This window comes from Mycetomoellerius zeteki, unplaced genomic scaffold (genome assembly GCF_001594055.1).
Source record: "Mycetomoellerius zeteki isolate Tzet28-1 unplaced genomic scaffold, Tzet1.0 scaffold155, whole genome shotgun sequence".
Lineage (NCBI taxonomy): Eukaryota > Metazoa > Arthropoda > Insecta > Hymenoptera > Formicidae > Mycetomoellerius > Mycetomoellerius zeteki.
In genome coordinates this window covers 750,407-768,539 of record NW_017256500.1, presented here as the reverse complement: position 1 = coordinate 768,539, position 18,133 = coordinate 750,407, and positions in this window count along the sequence as shown.

Below are 18,133 nucleotides of genomic sequence, written 5' to 3'. Positions count from 1 at the left end.
TCAATATTTTTAGAATATAATTTAAAAGACTAATTTTTTATCAGCTCAGTCTGTTTCGTCGTAAACAGAAATTATGAAAATGAATGGAACTTGTTTAGCGCGTGACAGATCGTTCGTTTCGTATTGAATCTCTTTTCATCGTAGAAAACTATATAGAAAATAGGGAGGCAGCTTGCCTACCACTTGCGTTTAGAGCTAGGAAATATGAGAAGGGGCGACGCGTTCGATATCGAGGACATAATCCGGTTATGTCGTGCGTTACAAACACGTAATGCGATGTATTAAATGCTTAAGCGTGTATTAAGTACTCCTGAAACCATGCAATACGCTTTTCCATCATCATATACGTTTTAGCTTGTGCATAAAATACAACATAATAATTTACGGTCGATTTTACTGTAATTTGCTTGCAATTTTTTGAAATTTGTCATTCGCATCATTGTTATAGCTGAGAGAACTCACTCTTTGTATTCATACAAAGTATAAATATATTGTATAGTATAACTTTTATTGTACTATTTAAATTGGGTAATAATTGATAATTTTGAAAAAAATATGCGCACGTGCGTTATAAAATTAAAATTTAAAAATAAAACTAATCTAATAAAAGCAAGAATATATATACATATATATATGTATATATACATAATATAATATCTTTTAGAAGTCAGATTCTAAATGGAAAATTTAATGTGCTTAAGAAATTAGACTAAACTTCTCAGACTGAAATTAGCAAAGCGGATTCTAGATAAAATAATACCAAAGTAAAATATTACTAAACTAAAAGAATTACAAGACAATAACTTCCAGGATATTTCAGAAATTGACTTTATCAAATTCGTCATACTTCATACTATCGTTGTATTTTCGCAGTTTTCTTGCGTGATAAAAAAATAATGCAGTAAATATTTGTAAAGCAAAGTTCGAAATTTAACGTTATCCAACATATCATCCACGTTTAGATTTCTCAAGACTTCTGGTAGGAATTGACTGAATCATGCAACTGATGTAAGTAGGTACAGCGTTAATGTATACCTTTGACATGTAGATATTATAGTTATACGAAGCGAGTGAAGGGTATGGATTAAATAATAATCGAACCAGTAGTTTCGAAGGTAATTGATAGATGATAAGATGAATGTACCTGTAGAAGAGGCGCATGAATTATAGTAATTTGTCGTAATGCATCAAAGTACATTGCAGAAAAATAATGTATTTTATTATATAACTTATTTTTCAAAAAGCTTTATATTAATGAAAATATCAACAAGAGATGTAGTAAGTATAAAGCTTTCAATTTTATTAGATATCATTTTTCCTTATTTTTTTATGAAAATTTGTCAATGAATGTTTCAATAAATAAATATCTTTTAATCAAATAAAACTTTATTCGGATTTTTTAAACGTTAAATTGATCAAAATTAATATAATTACCATTACAATATTTCTATATTTGCAGAAAATTCATTAAAGTGCAGAATCTCAAAGAGAAATCAGTATTTCTCAATAAATTATTTATACACATATACAATGCAAAGAAAACAATTAAGACTTTTGTTTTCGCAAAATCTTAACATTCTTGGGGCATTTCTCATTAAATAAATTCATCCTTGTCGTTAAATAACATCGCGGTTCTTCAAGAAATTCGTTTCTTTTTTTCTTCTTTCCTTTCTTCCTTTTTTCTTTCTTTTCTCATTCTTTCCCATTCTCTTATATCTCTTTATTTATCTTTATTTATTTATCTACCATTCTCAATTATTTTTATACTGACACAGAACTAATTTCGTAGATTAATTAAAAAGAGATTCTTTAGAAATACATAAAACAAATAAAGAAAAACATTGCTGAGGTCATTTATATTCACAAGTCATTTTTTTACGATATCTATGATATGTGATGTAATATCATATTATACATATACATACGAGTACATGTGTAAGCTCAGATTGTATATACACTTACAAACTGTAAATGACATAACATTATACATATATCGAAGAGAAAAAGAAACTTCTCCATTCATAAGAACACCATGACACGAAAAAAAATCTTATTCTTTTCATTATCCCAATGGATCGTACTTTTCACATGCAAATTGAAGTTAAAATACAATTGAGTTTCCGCTTATTTTGAATGTTGAAACTTCACTCGATGAAAGATTAATGAAAAGATGTAAAAAGATCGCGTACATCGTAAACTTTGTTTTGCTTGCAGCTCCTTTTACACATGAAATAATATAAGATAATTAATATTGTGGAACGTTATTATATTTAGATTATATATATATCTTTATAGTTACATTTAAAAAATTGTTTTAAATTGTTTTAAATACTTATTTAAATATCCTCGCCAAGTAAAGATAAGTCAAATAAAATGAATCAGTATTTATTCATGCGCAATTTTATGTTGCATGTTAATAAATATTCAATCTTATTATAATATCGGAAAACTTAAAAAAAGATTACTTAAAAGTCAAACATTACTTATAATTCATATATTGATATTCTTAAAATCTATAATTTGATTACAAAGAAAACGAAATCGTGAAATTCTACATTAGGAAGAATAAAAAAAATTCGTTTCATTTTAAAGATAAAAGCGGTTTTTTTTCGATGTAAAGAGAAAAAAAGAAAGACGAAGGATGAACGTGGACCAACGAAGTTGGCAGATTGAATATTTAAGAGCAGCTCCTTCCGTGCGGAAAATCGAACGCTGCTTCTCCATTAAGAGGCAAGATATACATAAAAAAAAAGAAAAGAACGGTTCCTTTTGCGGAACCTCCACCCTCTTTTTTATTTAGCCAGAGATTAAATCTGTACCGTTGTTTCTTGAATGCTGATAATGGAAAATGCATATCAACGCGCAAAATCTTCGTTGACTTGTTCCATAAAGCATAAATCATTAAAAGTGATGACAAGCGGAAGATAATAAACAAATTAACAATGACTCAACGATTTGTCGATTGATTTACTGAGACAGAATTGGTAAATACATCGAACGATAAATTTCTTATGTATAACAAAAGAATTTTATTACATATTTAGGTCACATATTCCTATCTGGAGACATGGTAGTGTCTCAGCGTTAAGTCAAGTTGAAATTTATTATTATATATTAAACTTAAAATTAATACTATTTTATTTTCATATCTTTAATCGCGGTAACATTTTCAATAAGATAATTTTTTATTAATCAATTAATCATATTAATTAACTGTAAATTGTTACTGTAAACTGTAAACTGTAAATTAACTGTAATTTAAAAACTTCATATTTTGATTTAAATTTAAATCAATTAAAATTTTTAATTAACTGTAATAAAAAACATCATATCTATATGGGTTGCCACATGTGAAATTTTCAAATTCATCAGATGTGCATAATTACAAATAAAGAAATAGATGTAAATGTATTAAAATTTTTAATATATATATATATATAATATATAAAATATTATTTTAAAATACTGTTATATATAAAGAAATCGATTCTTCTAAATTTTAATGGAAATGATGAAATTGATACGTAAGGAGATATAACACAAATACAATATATCGCACTTTATAATAAATTAGTACATATCTTTGATTGATTAAGATTAAATAAATAAATCTTTTCTTTTCCTTTAATTATCCTTAAATGCTTGTTTATTATCTAGAACATTTTCATTTTGCATCATTTTTATTACGTACGAATCATTTAACATACATCACCTTAAAACAAATATAATATATTAAGTACACATTTATTAAATGTTTTAATTAGTTTTATATTTAATTATTTCATTATGTATATAATTGCATGTATAGTGATAGTACATATAATTAGTTATAATTAGACAATCTCAACTATTGTAATAATATTATATAACTGATTTTACATTAAATAAATGATACAAATAGATTACAACAATAACTGTATTTTCATAATTTTAATATTATCTGATTTATCGTTTATCATTTATTTCCTGATTCATACAATTCCTTTTATGATTTCTATTGTATGTATTATTACATATTGTGTGTATGGTATTACAGGTTACTATTTTTTGTTTCTTATAGTGAATGATTTAAATATGAAAAATTAGACAGATTCCATTCTTCAAGTACTAATATTCAAATTATCTCTACACAATTAAAATCCTAAATTTGTATATGGATTTCAATTATTGTGAGTAATTATATTAATCAAATATTTTTGTAAAGTCTATATATATATATATATTGAAAAAATTCAGATGTTAGTAAATTAACCAATAAGTAAAATGAAACGAGATTAATAGATTATATACTTCTAGAAAAGTTGATGCTTAATTCGTAAAGTTGCTTTAATTGTGTCACGCAAAACTCATTCAAAATGTCTATTGATTTATATATTCCATTCCATTTGAGATATCGAAGATGATTTATGGCTACGGTGACCATACGTCCTTTATTGTAAAAGATAGTCCTTTATTTTAGATAGCTGTCATTTAGATTTATTTGTTTCTTCAAAACACAATTTTGTCCTATTTCGAATTTTTTATTATTTCAGATCAAGGGTTTGTTGCAATACAGTTGAACTAGTTTTAAACTATCAGAAAACTGCGTATTATCTCAACTGGATTATACTGTGCAAATTTTATAATGTACAGATTTTTAAGTCAGAAACTGGTTTGAAAACGTGTAGGAACAAAGCCTTAAAATTTTCAAATTTTTCCTTTATTGAATAATCGCTGATATCAATGCCAAGTATGCCACTGGTAATTAGTGAATTAAATGTGAGATTCCTAATCTAGCTAATCTTTATTATGTGATCTAACTAACCTTGTTTTAGTACTTAAATTCAATGAATATGATATTGGAAGATTGAAATTAACGTGTAATATGTATATACGCAAATATCGCACAGTATTTTAGTTATATAATGCTCAAACATTCTTTCTTTTTTAGTTGAACTTCACTGATTATCAGTGCCAAGTATGCCACCGGGTAATTAGTGACTATCCACTGATTCAGATTTAGAGAGTATTAATCGCTGAATATTTAGATAACAAACGAACAATAATAAATTGAAATTGTCTAATCTTTATATATAGATTTAATTATATATGTTATTTAATTCAAGTATTTATACATTTATAGACGTGTTCCAGATATCTAATATATTAAGCAATAAATTATTATAATTTTATGATAAACAAATGCTAATTATCTAGTTCTTGATGTGTTATTGTATATCCACAATAGTGGATAAGACTCAAGGAAAATAAAATATTACTATTCCTGATATTTATCATTATTATCATTCTCGATTTTCTTCTAGCTTGCAATGATCATCAGTACTTGCATACTCTCTAAATCTGAATCAGTAGATAATTACTAATTACCCAGTGGCATACTTAGTACTGGATAATCAGTGAAATTCAATTAAAAAAGGAAGAATGTTTGAGCAATATATAACTAAAATATTGTGATATTTGCACGTTAATTTCAATCTTCCAATACCATATTGATTGAATTTATGCACTAAAACAAGATTAGTTATCACATAATAAAGATTAACTAGGTTAGAAACCTCACATTTCATTCACTGATTATCAGGCACTGATATCAGTGGATAGTCACTAATTACCCAATGACATACTTGGCACTGATAATCAGTAAAGTTCAACTAAAAAAGAAAGAATATTTGAGTATTATATGGCTAAAATACTGATATTTGCACATTAATTTCAATCTTCCAATACCATATTCATTGAATTTAACCATTAAAACAAGGTTAGTTAGATCACATAATAAAGATTAGCTAGGTTAGGAATTTCATATTTAATTCACTGATTACCAGTGGCACTGATATCAGTGATTATCCACTGATTCAGATTTAGAGAGTAGGTAAAATTGATATTATTGTATCATTAAATTGTTTATATCATTATTATCTATGTTATTTCTTATTTTGTACATATATAAGTCCTTAAAACATTTATTTACTTACGCAATGACGGAATATAATGAATAATAAATACTGGTATTCCTTCAAATAAATGAATTATTTTCTTGCAAAAAATGCATTTTATCCCATAATCTCCTACTAAAGTGTAATATCGTGATAATCTAATACGTTTAATGCCTCGTAGTTTAATGCGTCGTATTTTTGTTGCTATATCTGGATGATAATCTTTCAAATGTGCTCGTAAAATATTTATTTCTCCAAAACAATAACGAGAACAAGCACGGCATTGTATAATGCCATATTTGAGCGGAATGAAATAGTGACCCATAGGGTCGGATCGGAGAATTTCTGCAATTTTTGTACCTCTCATCTTATATTGTTACTTATATTATGAAAATTGGATAAATGATCTTTGTTTTTACTGACGAGTGTACTCAGAATATATCGATTCAAGCTGAAAAAAATTGAATCAACAATGAACCGTACTTCTCAGAATTGAATGGAAAATCGATTTTTGCGAAAAAACTCGATTCTCGATGCATTGAATCGAAATTCGGTATCACTAGAATACTATTCAATGGACACAACTGTTAAATGAGCGCTCAGCAATTGTTGCCTATTGTTAGAGTAGACTTTTAGATCCATGATAATTTAGAAGAAATATAGATACCAATAACAGCGAGCTCTCACACAACTGTGTTCATTGAACACGCCTAATATTTATGTTTTAGCAGAACGTCGACATGTCGACCTATAGATTCTCAAGATAGAGATCAGATAACGCCGACCACTCTGTGATTGGCTTTGCCATATTGTTGTAAAAACGGATGTTGAGAGAGAGAAAGAGAGAGAGAAAAAAGAAAAAGTGTTGGTCTGCGTAAGTTTGTACCTATTAGTAAAATTCTTTCTTCCGATTGACCAATGCGTCGAAGCATCTGTAGCGCTAAGTGAACCTCATTTTTAGTAACATATTACAGGGTTGCCAGATTGAACGATTTATCGCCAATTTGGCAAAAAGCACATTGAAATGAGTAAGAGCTATGGACAGAACGGTTGCGACACTTTTTTTTCGATGGATTTCGGAATGCGATCTTGCTCATAGAGCGGTTGAACCTAAATGATTAGATCCATAAGTAAGAACCAATCGGCTGCATTCCGAAATCCACAGAAAAAAGTGTTGCAACCGTTCTGTCCATAGCTCTTACTCATTTTAATGTGCTCATTGGAGTGAATAGGAGTTATAGTAGGAGAAGTAAGGTTTGTTCGCGTCGCAAGCTCCAACATGCTCCTACCATAGCTCCTTCTAACTCTACTAAGCGCGTTGGAGTGAGTAGGAGCTATGGTAGGAGCATATTGGAACATGTTGGAGCATGTGACGATATTTTTGCACTATCTTGGAGCAACAAAAGAGCAACAATCTGCACTTATTTTTTTGATATCGTTGCTCTATATATATTTTTTCATTATGGGGGGGAGTCCAGCTTGCCATTAATCTGGCTCCACCCATTTTCTTTTTTTTTTTGGTGCTAAACGGTTGGAGCAACAAAATTCGCTCTAGAGCAACTAATTAGCAACAAAAGAGCACTAAATTTTTGACTATGTCCCGACTCGATTTGCGCTGGTGGGGGGTCCAGGTTAATAGGGGTCCTGTAGAAGCATGTTGGAGCATGCGACGCGAACAAATCTGGACCATTCTGACATACACTGCCAATACTGAAAATCTATAGTATATGTAACGTGCATTATAGATTTTCAGTACTTGCAGTGCATAACGGAACACAGCCCAGGTATATACGTTTCTTTCGTTTTGCATTTCATTGGATCCGGCCCAAAACAAAAGCTGCGCAGCCATATCTACGCGAACCTGCATTTTTTCGCGAAATGCCCTTACTAGTTATATGTATGTTATACTGTGGTAAAGTCCTTAGTAAAAACGTTTAAAATATTTCAAAATTGCAAAACAAGCGTTTCGGGATTAGGATCAGGGCCCCTATTCTTGATTTCTATATACTTCTACTAATAGGATTAAAATTTAATGAAAGATTACTTTGTGGAAGACTTTTTGTCATTTTATTTTTACTTATATAAAACCTTCGATTTCGTTTTACCGTATTAATTATAGTTCTTCTTCATGGAATTCCGTTCGATAAAAATATATAATGCTTAAGATACTTCTTGCGAGGTAGGCAAAATATTTAAGCGGCTTCCAGCTTACAGTAGCAAAAAATTTAGAACGTCATGTCTAAAAATAACGAAAAGGGGCTATTAAGCATTGAAATTTTCCTGAGGATGCCGAGACATGCTCAATTATTTACGCTCGCTTTGGTCTGAGTCCAAGCATCGTGACAAGATTAAAACAGGACGATTAATCGCTCGAATATATTACGCGATAAATCAGACGATGAAGGTGAGGGAGAGTACCAAGTCGGCGAAAAGATTAACTTAATTTTATCGATGGAAGAGGGATGGCACATCGTCTCGCAATACTTCGATAGAGACTTTCAACTTTCTCTGTTAAATATTTTATCCCAAAGTTACAAATTGCTGTCAAATATTGATTCGTTTAACCCTTTCATAATTATTTTGAAATTAAATATCTGAATATTTTTTATTTATAATAATAAGATTGAAAGACCGCTAATGTTAAACATAATACTTTAAATTAAGAAGCGCCATAACGGTCAGTACGTTAAGATGTTGAACTATTGTAAATTCATTTAAATGAATTAATTTCAGAAATGATAATTGCGTGCCGATATGGTTGTCGGACTTTCAACGCAATCAAATCTGAAAATATTTTTTATTTATACCTATATTATTTTTTATTTATACCTATACCTATATTACCGAAATTATTTTTTATTTATACCTATACTTCTTTGCGCAAATTGATACATATTTTAAATTTTCTAAAAATTTGACTTAATTTTTCTGTAATTCTTTAATCGGTTGTTACATAGGTACTTATATAAGAATATATTTAAATATATTAACAAGGCAACTGCTAACCAAAATTGTGTACACCAATGCCCACTAATACTCAGTATAATGCCTAATTTTTATATCCCCTAATGTCCCCATAATGCCTATTAATGCCTTAGTAATGCATAATCTCATACCGTTTATTATAATACATGATTTTCTTAAGTAATAGCTAGTAATGTCTAGTAATGCCTCAAATCTGTACACCGCAATACCTTCAGTGATTTACCCTTTGATATTTAGAGAAATTAATTTTTAGAGAAAATTACACAGAAATTCGTTCGAATCACTGAGTCATTTAATACCAATCCAATAAATAAGCTGACGTTATTTATCGTCATTTTGACAACAAAAATAAATCTAATACGTTATTTTAATATCAAAATGACAATAACTTATTTGCTGGGAATTAATATTTTTAGCGATTGTCTGTAACAGAAGATTAAATTATAAAAGGCAAAGAATTTTTATCGTTTTTTAAATTTCTTCTTGCTATTTTTAAAATATTAATGATAATTAATATTTTTAACTTGGGAAATTTGGGGGGATTATTAATATTTTCAGATTTGATTGCGTTGAAAGTCCGACAACCATATCGGCACGCAATTATCATTTCTGAAATTAATTCATTTAAATGAATTTACAATAGTTCAACATCTTAACGTTCTGACCGTTATGGCGCTTCTTAATTTAAAGTTATTATGTTTAACATTAGCGGTCTTTCAATCTTATTATTGTTAATGATAATTAATTCGTCACTATATCGGCCATTTCTATAACGTTTCTAGGTTAGTTTTTGTCGCGTCGAATGATCCAAACTTACGACTGATGAAATATCTGAACGTGACGAGAAAATAAATGTCTACCACTCAAAATAAATCTGTAAAAAATGTAGATTGTACTAATATTAGATATCAGTTTTTCAAAAAACTAGAAAGATTCAAATATACATCGTCTGACAGGCAACAAATTATCTTAATTATTAATCTTTTAACCTAATACAATCACATTAACATACAATTAAAAATTAAATATATTCATCAAATATATTCATTCTAGTTAATACCAAAATATTACTCTTTTGCTTATTTTATGTTGCTAATGCATAATACTGACTATATAAATGATACTAAAAAGATTTTAAAAGTCGAAGCCTTATACGGTTACTCGACGATATTTTCAAGAGCGCCAAGAATTTTGCACAGTTAGTGAGCATGACAGTGCGAATATCGAAGCAAGGGGATTTCTTCGTCGAAAATAAGCCACGGGGATGAAGGGTAGACGAGGGTGTACACAAAGTACTACCAAGGGTGAATGGCTCCATGTAAAACAGCTCCGCCCTCTTCATCCCTCTCGCGGGGTGCTCTTTCTCTCTCATTGATCCACTCCCCGTATTGGAGCATTGTTTCCATACTCTCCTGTTTTTTTTTGCCTTGCCTTCCGAATAGGGAAGCCGAAAGCATCACCATTTTTCAAAGTGTCGGACGTCCAGGAAGCGTGTATATATTTATATATATATATATATGGTACATATATATATTTTTTACAATGAATAAGCTGTATTGCAATTTTTCGAAATTTCAAACTAACAGCATTGCATGGAATTTCCGAATAGCTATTTTATTCGAAACATACGCAATAGCAATATTGCTGCTGCACTATGTCTGATGGAATCGCGACATCGAGATTGCCATTGATGATCTTCAACCGCAATGAAAATTCACGCAATTTAGATAGATTGTTACCGCAGATAGATTGCCGTTACATACAACAATATTTGGGGTATGGAGTAGATTGTACACATTTCTGTCCTATACATATCTTTCAGTTCCTAATTTTTCTAAATCGTATTTTATCGACGGTAAATCTCATTCAGTTTGAATTCAGGAAAAAATTGACTGTTTCATACAGGTAGAGTATGTTTGAGAAATGTGGACTATATTTCAAATATTACTCTCTAAATCTGAATCAGTGGATAATCACTGATCTCAGTGCCAAGTATGCCATTGATAATCAGTGAATTAAATGTGAGATTTCTAACCTAGCTAATCTTTATTATGTGATCTAACTAATCTTGTTTTAGTTGTTAAATTCAATGAATATGGTATTGGAAGATTGAAATTAACGTGCAAATATCAGTATTTTAGTCAAATAATGCTCAAATATTCTTTCTTTTTTAGTTGAACTTCACTGATTATCAGTGCCAAGTATGCCACTGGGTAATTAGTGACTATCAACTGATTCAGATTTAGAGAGTATGTATTATTAAATCGTTACGTGCGTTCTGTAAACATAAAACGCATCCGTGTTTCACGGTTTCATTTAGCTATTTACTTTAAAGACTGCGTGTCCTTTTTGCGGTTTACGTTGTTATTGCGCTCCAAATGTCACAATTACTTTTTAACGCGTTCGTGCAACGCGACAGAGCTCATCTCTTTCTCTCGCCGCAAATCTGAAGTTCATGTCCGCGAAGTTGTTTCCTCGAGCACCGTCGGAGACCGCGGCGAATACTTTCATTTAATGAAAGTCGCCACTCGCATAGACTCTTGCGTGGCAACAATTACGAGGTGCCTTTCCATTTCGGTCGAATAAACAATCCGAAATGCCGAGAACGTTATAGCTGCGCGCATCGCTTCTCTCTCGTTATTTTTTCTCGCCCGTGGGTAACCGATACGAGACCTATCAATGCGTCCGGGGATGCGTGGCAAAACCGAGCGATCGCGTTCATTAATACAAATGGCGGATCGCCGAGAGCGAGACGGGGTGTCCTGCAGTGGAGGATGCGTACCACAGTGAGAGGGGTGGTTTGCAGCAGCAATGGTAGCAGCAGCGTGGTTGCGTTTTTCAGCCATCGATCGCATGCTTCACGTGTATGTGTGGACCAAACGCGTGCGCGCAAAACGGTACGGGGGAAAAAATGCTCCAGAAGAGCGCGGCAGCCGAAGCGAGGGTCGAACGGCATTCGTAAGTTCAACCCTTCGGTTTGTGGGTTTTTCGCGATTGGGGGACGCCCTGTCGAATTTGTCGGCGGATTAACAACAGGATTTGCGGATGGCACGTTCGCCAGGAGTTATATCGTATCGCATACTGTCCGTCTACTGTCCTCTCCCCTCCCTCCTCCGCTAACTTTATGCAAAATTCTGGTTTACATTCTGGTTTATATTAGTTTCAACGTTAACTTCCTACGCCGTGACGTTCGCAATTTGAATATATAATGTTGCAACAATAGAGAAATGCGAAATTGAAACGATTCGATCAATATGTTTACTTTAATCTTGTTTCCTAATCTAATAATCGCTTAATGGAAATCGATGTAACAATTGAACATTTTATTTCCTCGAAAGTTTCTATTTTTGTTTTCTTATTATTTTGAAATGTTCAAGATTTATAAGTAAAATAAATAAATAAACACACAGCACGGTTAGCTTTTTTCGTATTTTCTTAAGGGTGTGCCGATTAATGACAATTTTAAGACAGAGAGAAAGAGAGAGAGAGAGAGAGAGAGATTCTTAATCGTTTCGATTACATATATGACAGAATTTTATACATATGTATACATTATAATAAATTTTTATAGATATATATAAATATAGTAAAAATACAGAGATACAAAAGATAAATACTGAAATTTGATAGAAATTCAGAAGACAACATCGTCCGTACGTCCATTACACCTGTTGTATCATGTCTATTTCTTGTTTCGGTCACTACTAGATTGCTGTTGGGCGAGACGGTAGATGGTACGTCAACGTCGCTGCCGATAATAGATAATGCCGATAGTAACGAAAGCCGACGTCGCGCGATAATGCGTCTTCTGTAATGCCAGAGGTGACTGACTGTCGATTCTCGTTGCCACGAAACGACCGTAGCGCAAAGTGTCCAGCGATCTATTGAAATCGACGACAAGATTGACGATTCGCTGACGAATAATTAAGAATTTTGTCGAAAGTTTCGAATCAGAGATTGAAAGCCAGATAGAACAGGATATTTTTTCCTCGAGTTCGAACTTCAATGCTACACATGTAAACAAAAGTATTCCAATACTTATTTGCGAAAATTATAAAGTATACCTTATTGCAAAGGAAAATAATATTGATCGGAACTATATCAAAGTTTTTCCTACAAAGAACTTGTAGATCAATAAGCTTATTCGATAAACTAAACATAGGAATCAAGAAGGTGCGAGATCAAAATGGAAGGAGAAATTAATATTCCTCCACCTTTCCTTTGTTCCGCCGTTCATCACTGAAGATGTTCGCTAGAGAGCTGGCTTTTATTTCCTTCCGCATTATAATGGACGCTCCGCCGGAGTTTTTTCCTCAAGTTTTAATTGACATCTTTCTCGAGATCGTAACTTTTCATAACGAAAACTGCGTCCAATGGCATGCCGGCTAATCCAATCGAGTATGATGAAGAAAGAGTATGGACTTCGGGATGTAGACTTCCGGGATCATGGAAGTTTCTATACAAGAACACAGTGAGAGATCTACGATGATCTAAATTTTTTATATCGAAAAATTCGTGAACGCTTTATTCAATAACCATGGCGATGATAATAGCTAGTGAAATAAACTCTCCACTCTATCATAATTAAATAAATTTCTTCACGTTTCCAATAAGCAAGTATATACGTGACTAGAATACCTAACATTTCAAAGATAATTTTCATATGAATTTTCATGAATATATTTCTGAATGTATAATTAAACTCAGGAAAACAATTCTTATTAATTCAACTATCTTGTATAAGACTAAAAATGAAGATTCTTTTGTTTATTACGTCTCTCTCGTAGATGTGACTAAACTTCTTATCGTTTGAGTTTGAGTTAATTAAGATATTGTAGAATATTGAAAGACATTACAATTCTCTAGGAGAAAAACAGAAAAATGTTTATAGTAACATTCACAATATTGTTCTGTACTCGTAACCAGATCGTTGAATCATTATTCTAATCCGGTCACATATACGGAATGAAGGAAACACTTTATGAACTGGGTCGTGCACGATTTCCTTAGGAGAAAAAAGAATTCAGATTAGAGTCCGATGCCGACTGCAAAACACGATTGCTTTTAAGTTCTTCGTTTCGCGTTTTCCCTCGTCGCATCGCGTCGTCTTAATTGACATCTTTCACGGGAATACAACTTCCCCACTTCGTGGTCTAGCAACGCCCGGGATAAGCTAATCCAGCTTAATGAGGTAAGAATAAGACCGGAATGTGAAAGATGGAGGGAAGTAGGAGGAAAGGTAACAGCAGAAGGGCAAGAAGACGTCTCCTATCCTTCGGATACTAGAGGACGGTATAGAATAAAATAGGGAACGACGGAGATCGGAGAAAACTTTCCGCGAGATTTCTTATCAAAATGCAAATCCGGCGAGCGACCTCACTGATCTTCTTCCGCCCCCGACTCGACTTCTTCGCTTCGATAGATCTGTCGTTTCTGCAGCTTTGCCGTGACACCGGTTTAGATCGCTCTCAGGCGCTCTTCATGCTGTTCATCCTGCTTTTTCTTTCCATTTCAAGTTGTCCTCATCTGATTTTCACGTCACTGCATCCTGTCTGCACGTAGACTTTATATAGTAGTGCGATCGTCGATATCTTCTTCGGGAGCACTTTCGAAAACGGCGAATTTCTATTTTCAAAGAATATACTATTTTTGCGCAATTAGTCACCTGTCGTTAGATATAAATCAAGAACAGAAAAAGAAATAGAATTAAAAATGTCCATCTATTTCTAGTCGTAGATACTAGGAATAAAAAAAAACAGTATTCTAACAAAAATCTTATCCCAAGTGAGATTACAAATGTCATATCGAAAGTAGAAAATTAACGAACAAATGAGATACTATTTTTATATAAATAATTAAATAATTAAGAATAAATCAAATTACACAAATACGATATTTCTTGAGTTGAGAGTATTATCTTGCGAAATGAATACGAATCATAAATAAAGAGCTGAAAGCGACGAATATTAGACCCAAATAAAGCTTTTGTGCGATGAGAACCAATAGCCACATATCGATGGGCAATAACGGCCGTTTAAAATTTTACAATGTAGAATTTACAATTTAGATGGAGACCCATTGTCTGGCGCAACCCTTCTCTTGTCTCGGTTATGAAAAAGCAGGGGAACCCTCTCGGCCACACTACTTCCATCGAAAGCACCCTCTTCCTTTCTTCCTCTCTTCCACCCTCTCTGTATTGCCGTTGGTCATCCTCGAGCCAACATCATCCTACATCAGCTGGGATACTTTCATTTCGTACATTCAGCAATTCCAACTCGGTTCAATCAGAGAAGACCAAAGCCTACTTTTTATCAGTATTTATATTTAATAGAGATATTTTTATCAGAATGTTTTAAAAATAGAACTACAAAGATAAAAAATATATGACTTATATTGTTGAATTCGTTGATTCTGTTATTAAATTTTGTTCTAAATATGTTTCCAATTATGTAAAACATCACTATCCAAATTAAAAAAATTGCACTTTATTTTGTGCTTATTACTAAATTCTGTTTTGTATCTATTATAGTATCTATTTTTATTATAAAGTAAACTCTTCATTGATATCTATTTATATGTATATGGTACATATCGCTCTCTTACTTCAAAGATCACACAACTAAAAAAAATGTGATTTTTAAGTTATTACTATATAAATATAAATGATTTAAATAAACATTCTTCTATTAATTATCAAAAAAGTGAACCAACTTAACTTCATAAAAAATTATCAAATCATTATGACTCAAAAAGGATAGTTTAAAAAAACATCGCAACTTAAAAAGAATGGTTTCATGAGAGTTGTGAAAAGATAAAAAATGACAAAAATGACATTTGATCATGTTAAGAATATATTCGTTTCGTCAATATTATTTGACTAATCAATAATTTTCAGCCAAATTGAAAAATAGTTTTTCCTCTTTTCTAGGAAACTTAATTTTTGAATCACATCACTTTTGAAGTAAGGGAGCGATATATTGTGTGCATAAATTATAAAATATATACAATTTATTTGCATATACATATAATTCATTAATATGATATCAATAATTTCAAGTATATAATTACTTTCACTAACAGAAAAGACTATTAGTATCTAGTTTTTCGGTCTAAACTTTTATAATAAAAGGTTTCAAAATGGAATAAACAAACGTTGGTCTTTTTCGCGTCAGTCTTCCCGCCTGGTGTTACACGCATGTTCAATTAATAATGTACGCGGGATATGCACGTTCGAAACGGATGGACTCGCATCGTGTCGCTCGTATATGCAGACGGTTGAATAAATTTGTACCTGTCTCTATATCGGCAGACAAGATGATTCATCGTTAGTCAGCCAGTTGATGAATGAAAATGCGGGTGAGATCCGAGCGAAATGCGCGCCACACGTCCAGTTGGGTAAACGGTCCACGAACTTTAGCTCATATCAAAGTAATAAACGTTTCGTTTTTCATTACATTTATTTACCGTGCTAATGCCATCATGCTCGGTCTATCAATGTAAGCTTGCGATGCTGTGTGTTACGCCATGCGTTCGCATCGTAATGTGAAAACATCGCACGTTTTCTAAACAAATAGTGAGTTTGATTTTATTCGTCATTGTATGTTATTTGTTGACGATTTATGGTACGCTGTCATTCTCCGTAGAGATGCAGTGATTCCCGATATTAATTGATAAATGCAACGAATAATTTACAAGAATTACAGTATGCTTCGCGATATAGATTTACGAAACATATCGCCATTAGCGGATATTTTGTTTAACCATGTTACGGCATTATAAAAGATATTAATGAAGAGCCGCGAATTAATTAGGAATCACAAATACATCGGTCATGCATTAACGGGCATTTTAATCAGCTAATTGGAGCGGCAGAATGCTATCGATAAGCTGTGTACGAATGTAAACGAAGTGGCAGCCGGTGAAGTTTCATACTGCGATACATGAAAAATTCAATCACGAAACGCATTTGCTAATGATGCTCCCGGCGTTCTTGCCATAGCGATTCATCGTTTTTCAATTAGCTGATTGGACCTGAGCGGTAATTCGTTAAAAAATTGAGCGCTAAACGTGAAAGGAAAAAGCAAACCTAAAAATTCGATCGCCGCAACCGGCGCATATAATTAATCAAAAACACAGCTAATCTTAGATATAATGTGCTACAATTTTATCAAGATATAAGAAAACACATCTTACAATTTGTAAAATTTATGCGCGATGGAATCGGTATTTTAATGTAAAGCATGGAATTTCTTATTGATCGATGTACGTGCAACTTTTTTAGTCGTATTTTCCTGACGTTTTCCATCTAACTTTTTTTAAGGCGATCAAATTCATCGCGTAAATTCAACTGCGACGGTATTCACGCCAGTATATGCATCATCACGGTCGGACCTAGTAATTTTCGGCAGTTTTCGGAAAAGTATAATCGCGTGTACACGGGCTCTTATAAAGGGTTCGCGTGACGTCGACGGATTCGTCTGGACCTGACAATCATGCCATCATAGCCGTTACAAGGTAGATGGGTCGCAGATAGCTATCGGTCACTCTCGAAGCCGTTCGTAAAATGCAATCGTAAAACATGCGCTCATAAAACATGCAGATGATCGTCAATGCCCGAGAAAGTTGTCTTTGAATATTTCCATATTGTCAGTTGTTATCGAGCTTTTGGCGTAATGTAAAAGCAGTCTTATTGCGGACTGTCCAGGACTTATTACTTTGAACTCTGAGCTGCCCATGCACGCACTAGAGGCGGAAAAAAATTCTTCAATATCACGACGCCTATAGTTTCAGAATGATTCGCTAAAGGGCGAATAGAGCTCCGGGGATATAAGTAGTAGAATTTTATATTGCTTCCTACGTAATATTCTAGCAGCGGGCATCACTTTAATGGAATCTGAATTCGAAATTTGCAGAAATTGAGGAAAGTGAATGTACCCCGCGATGTCGCCGCGGAGTCTCTGAAGTTTGATAAATGGTTCCACGAGATAGGTCTTATTTAGCTAGTAGTAGTTCGAAGTAAAAACAAAAGTTGGCATTACTCCAAAACAATCTGCTATTTGTATGAGTTATAGAAGATGAGTCATTTTATATTTATATGTACGTTACAACCATCTATTATATCTTAACTAATTGTTACGTAAATAGATTTTCATATTAACGCGAACTTATATTTTTTAAATATAATATAATATTACCTATCATGTGAAAGTTTT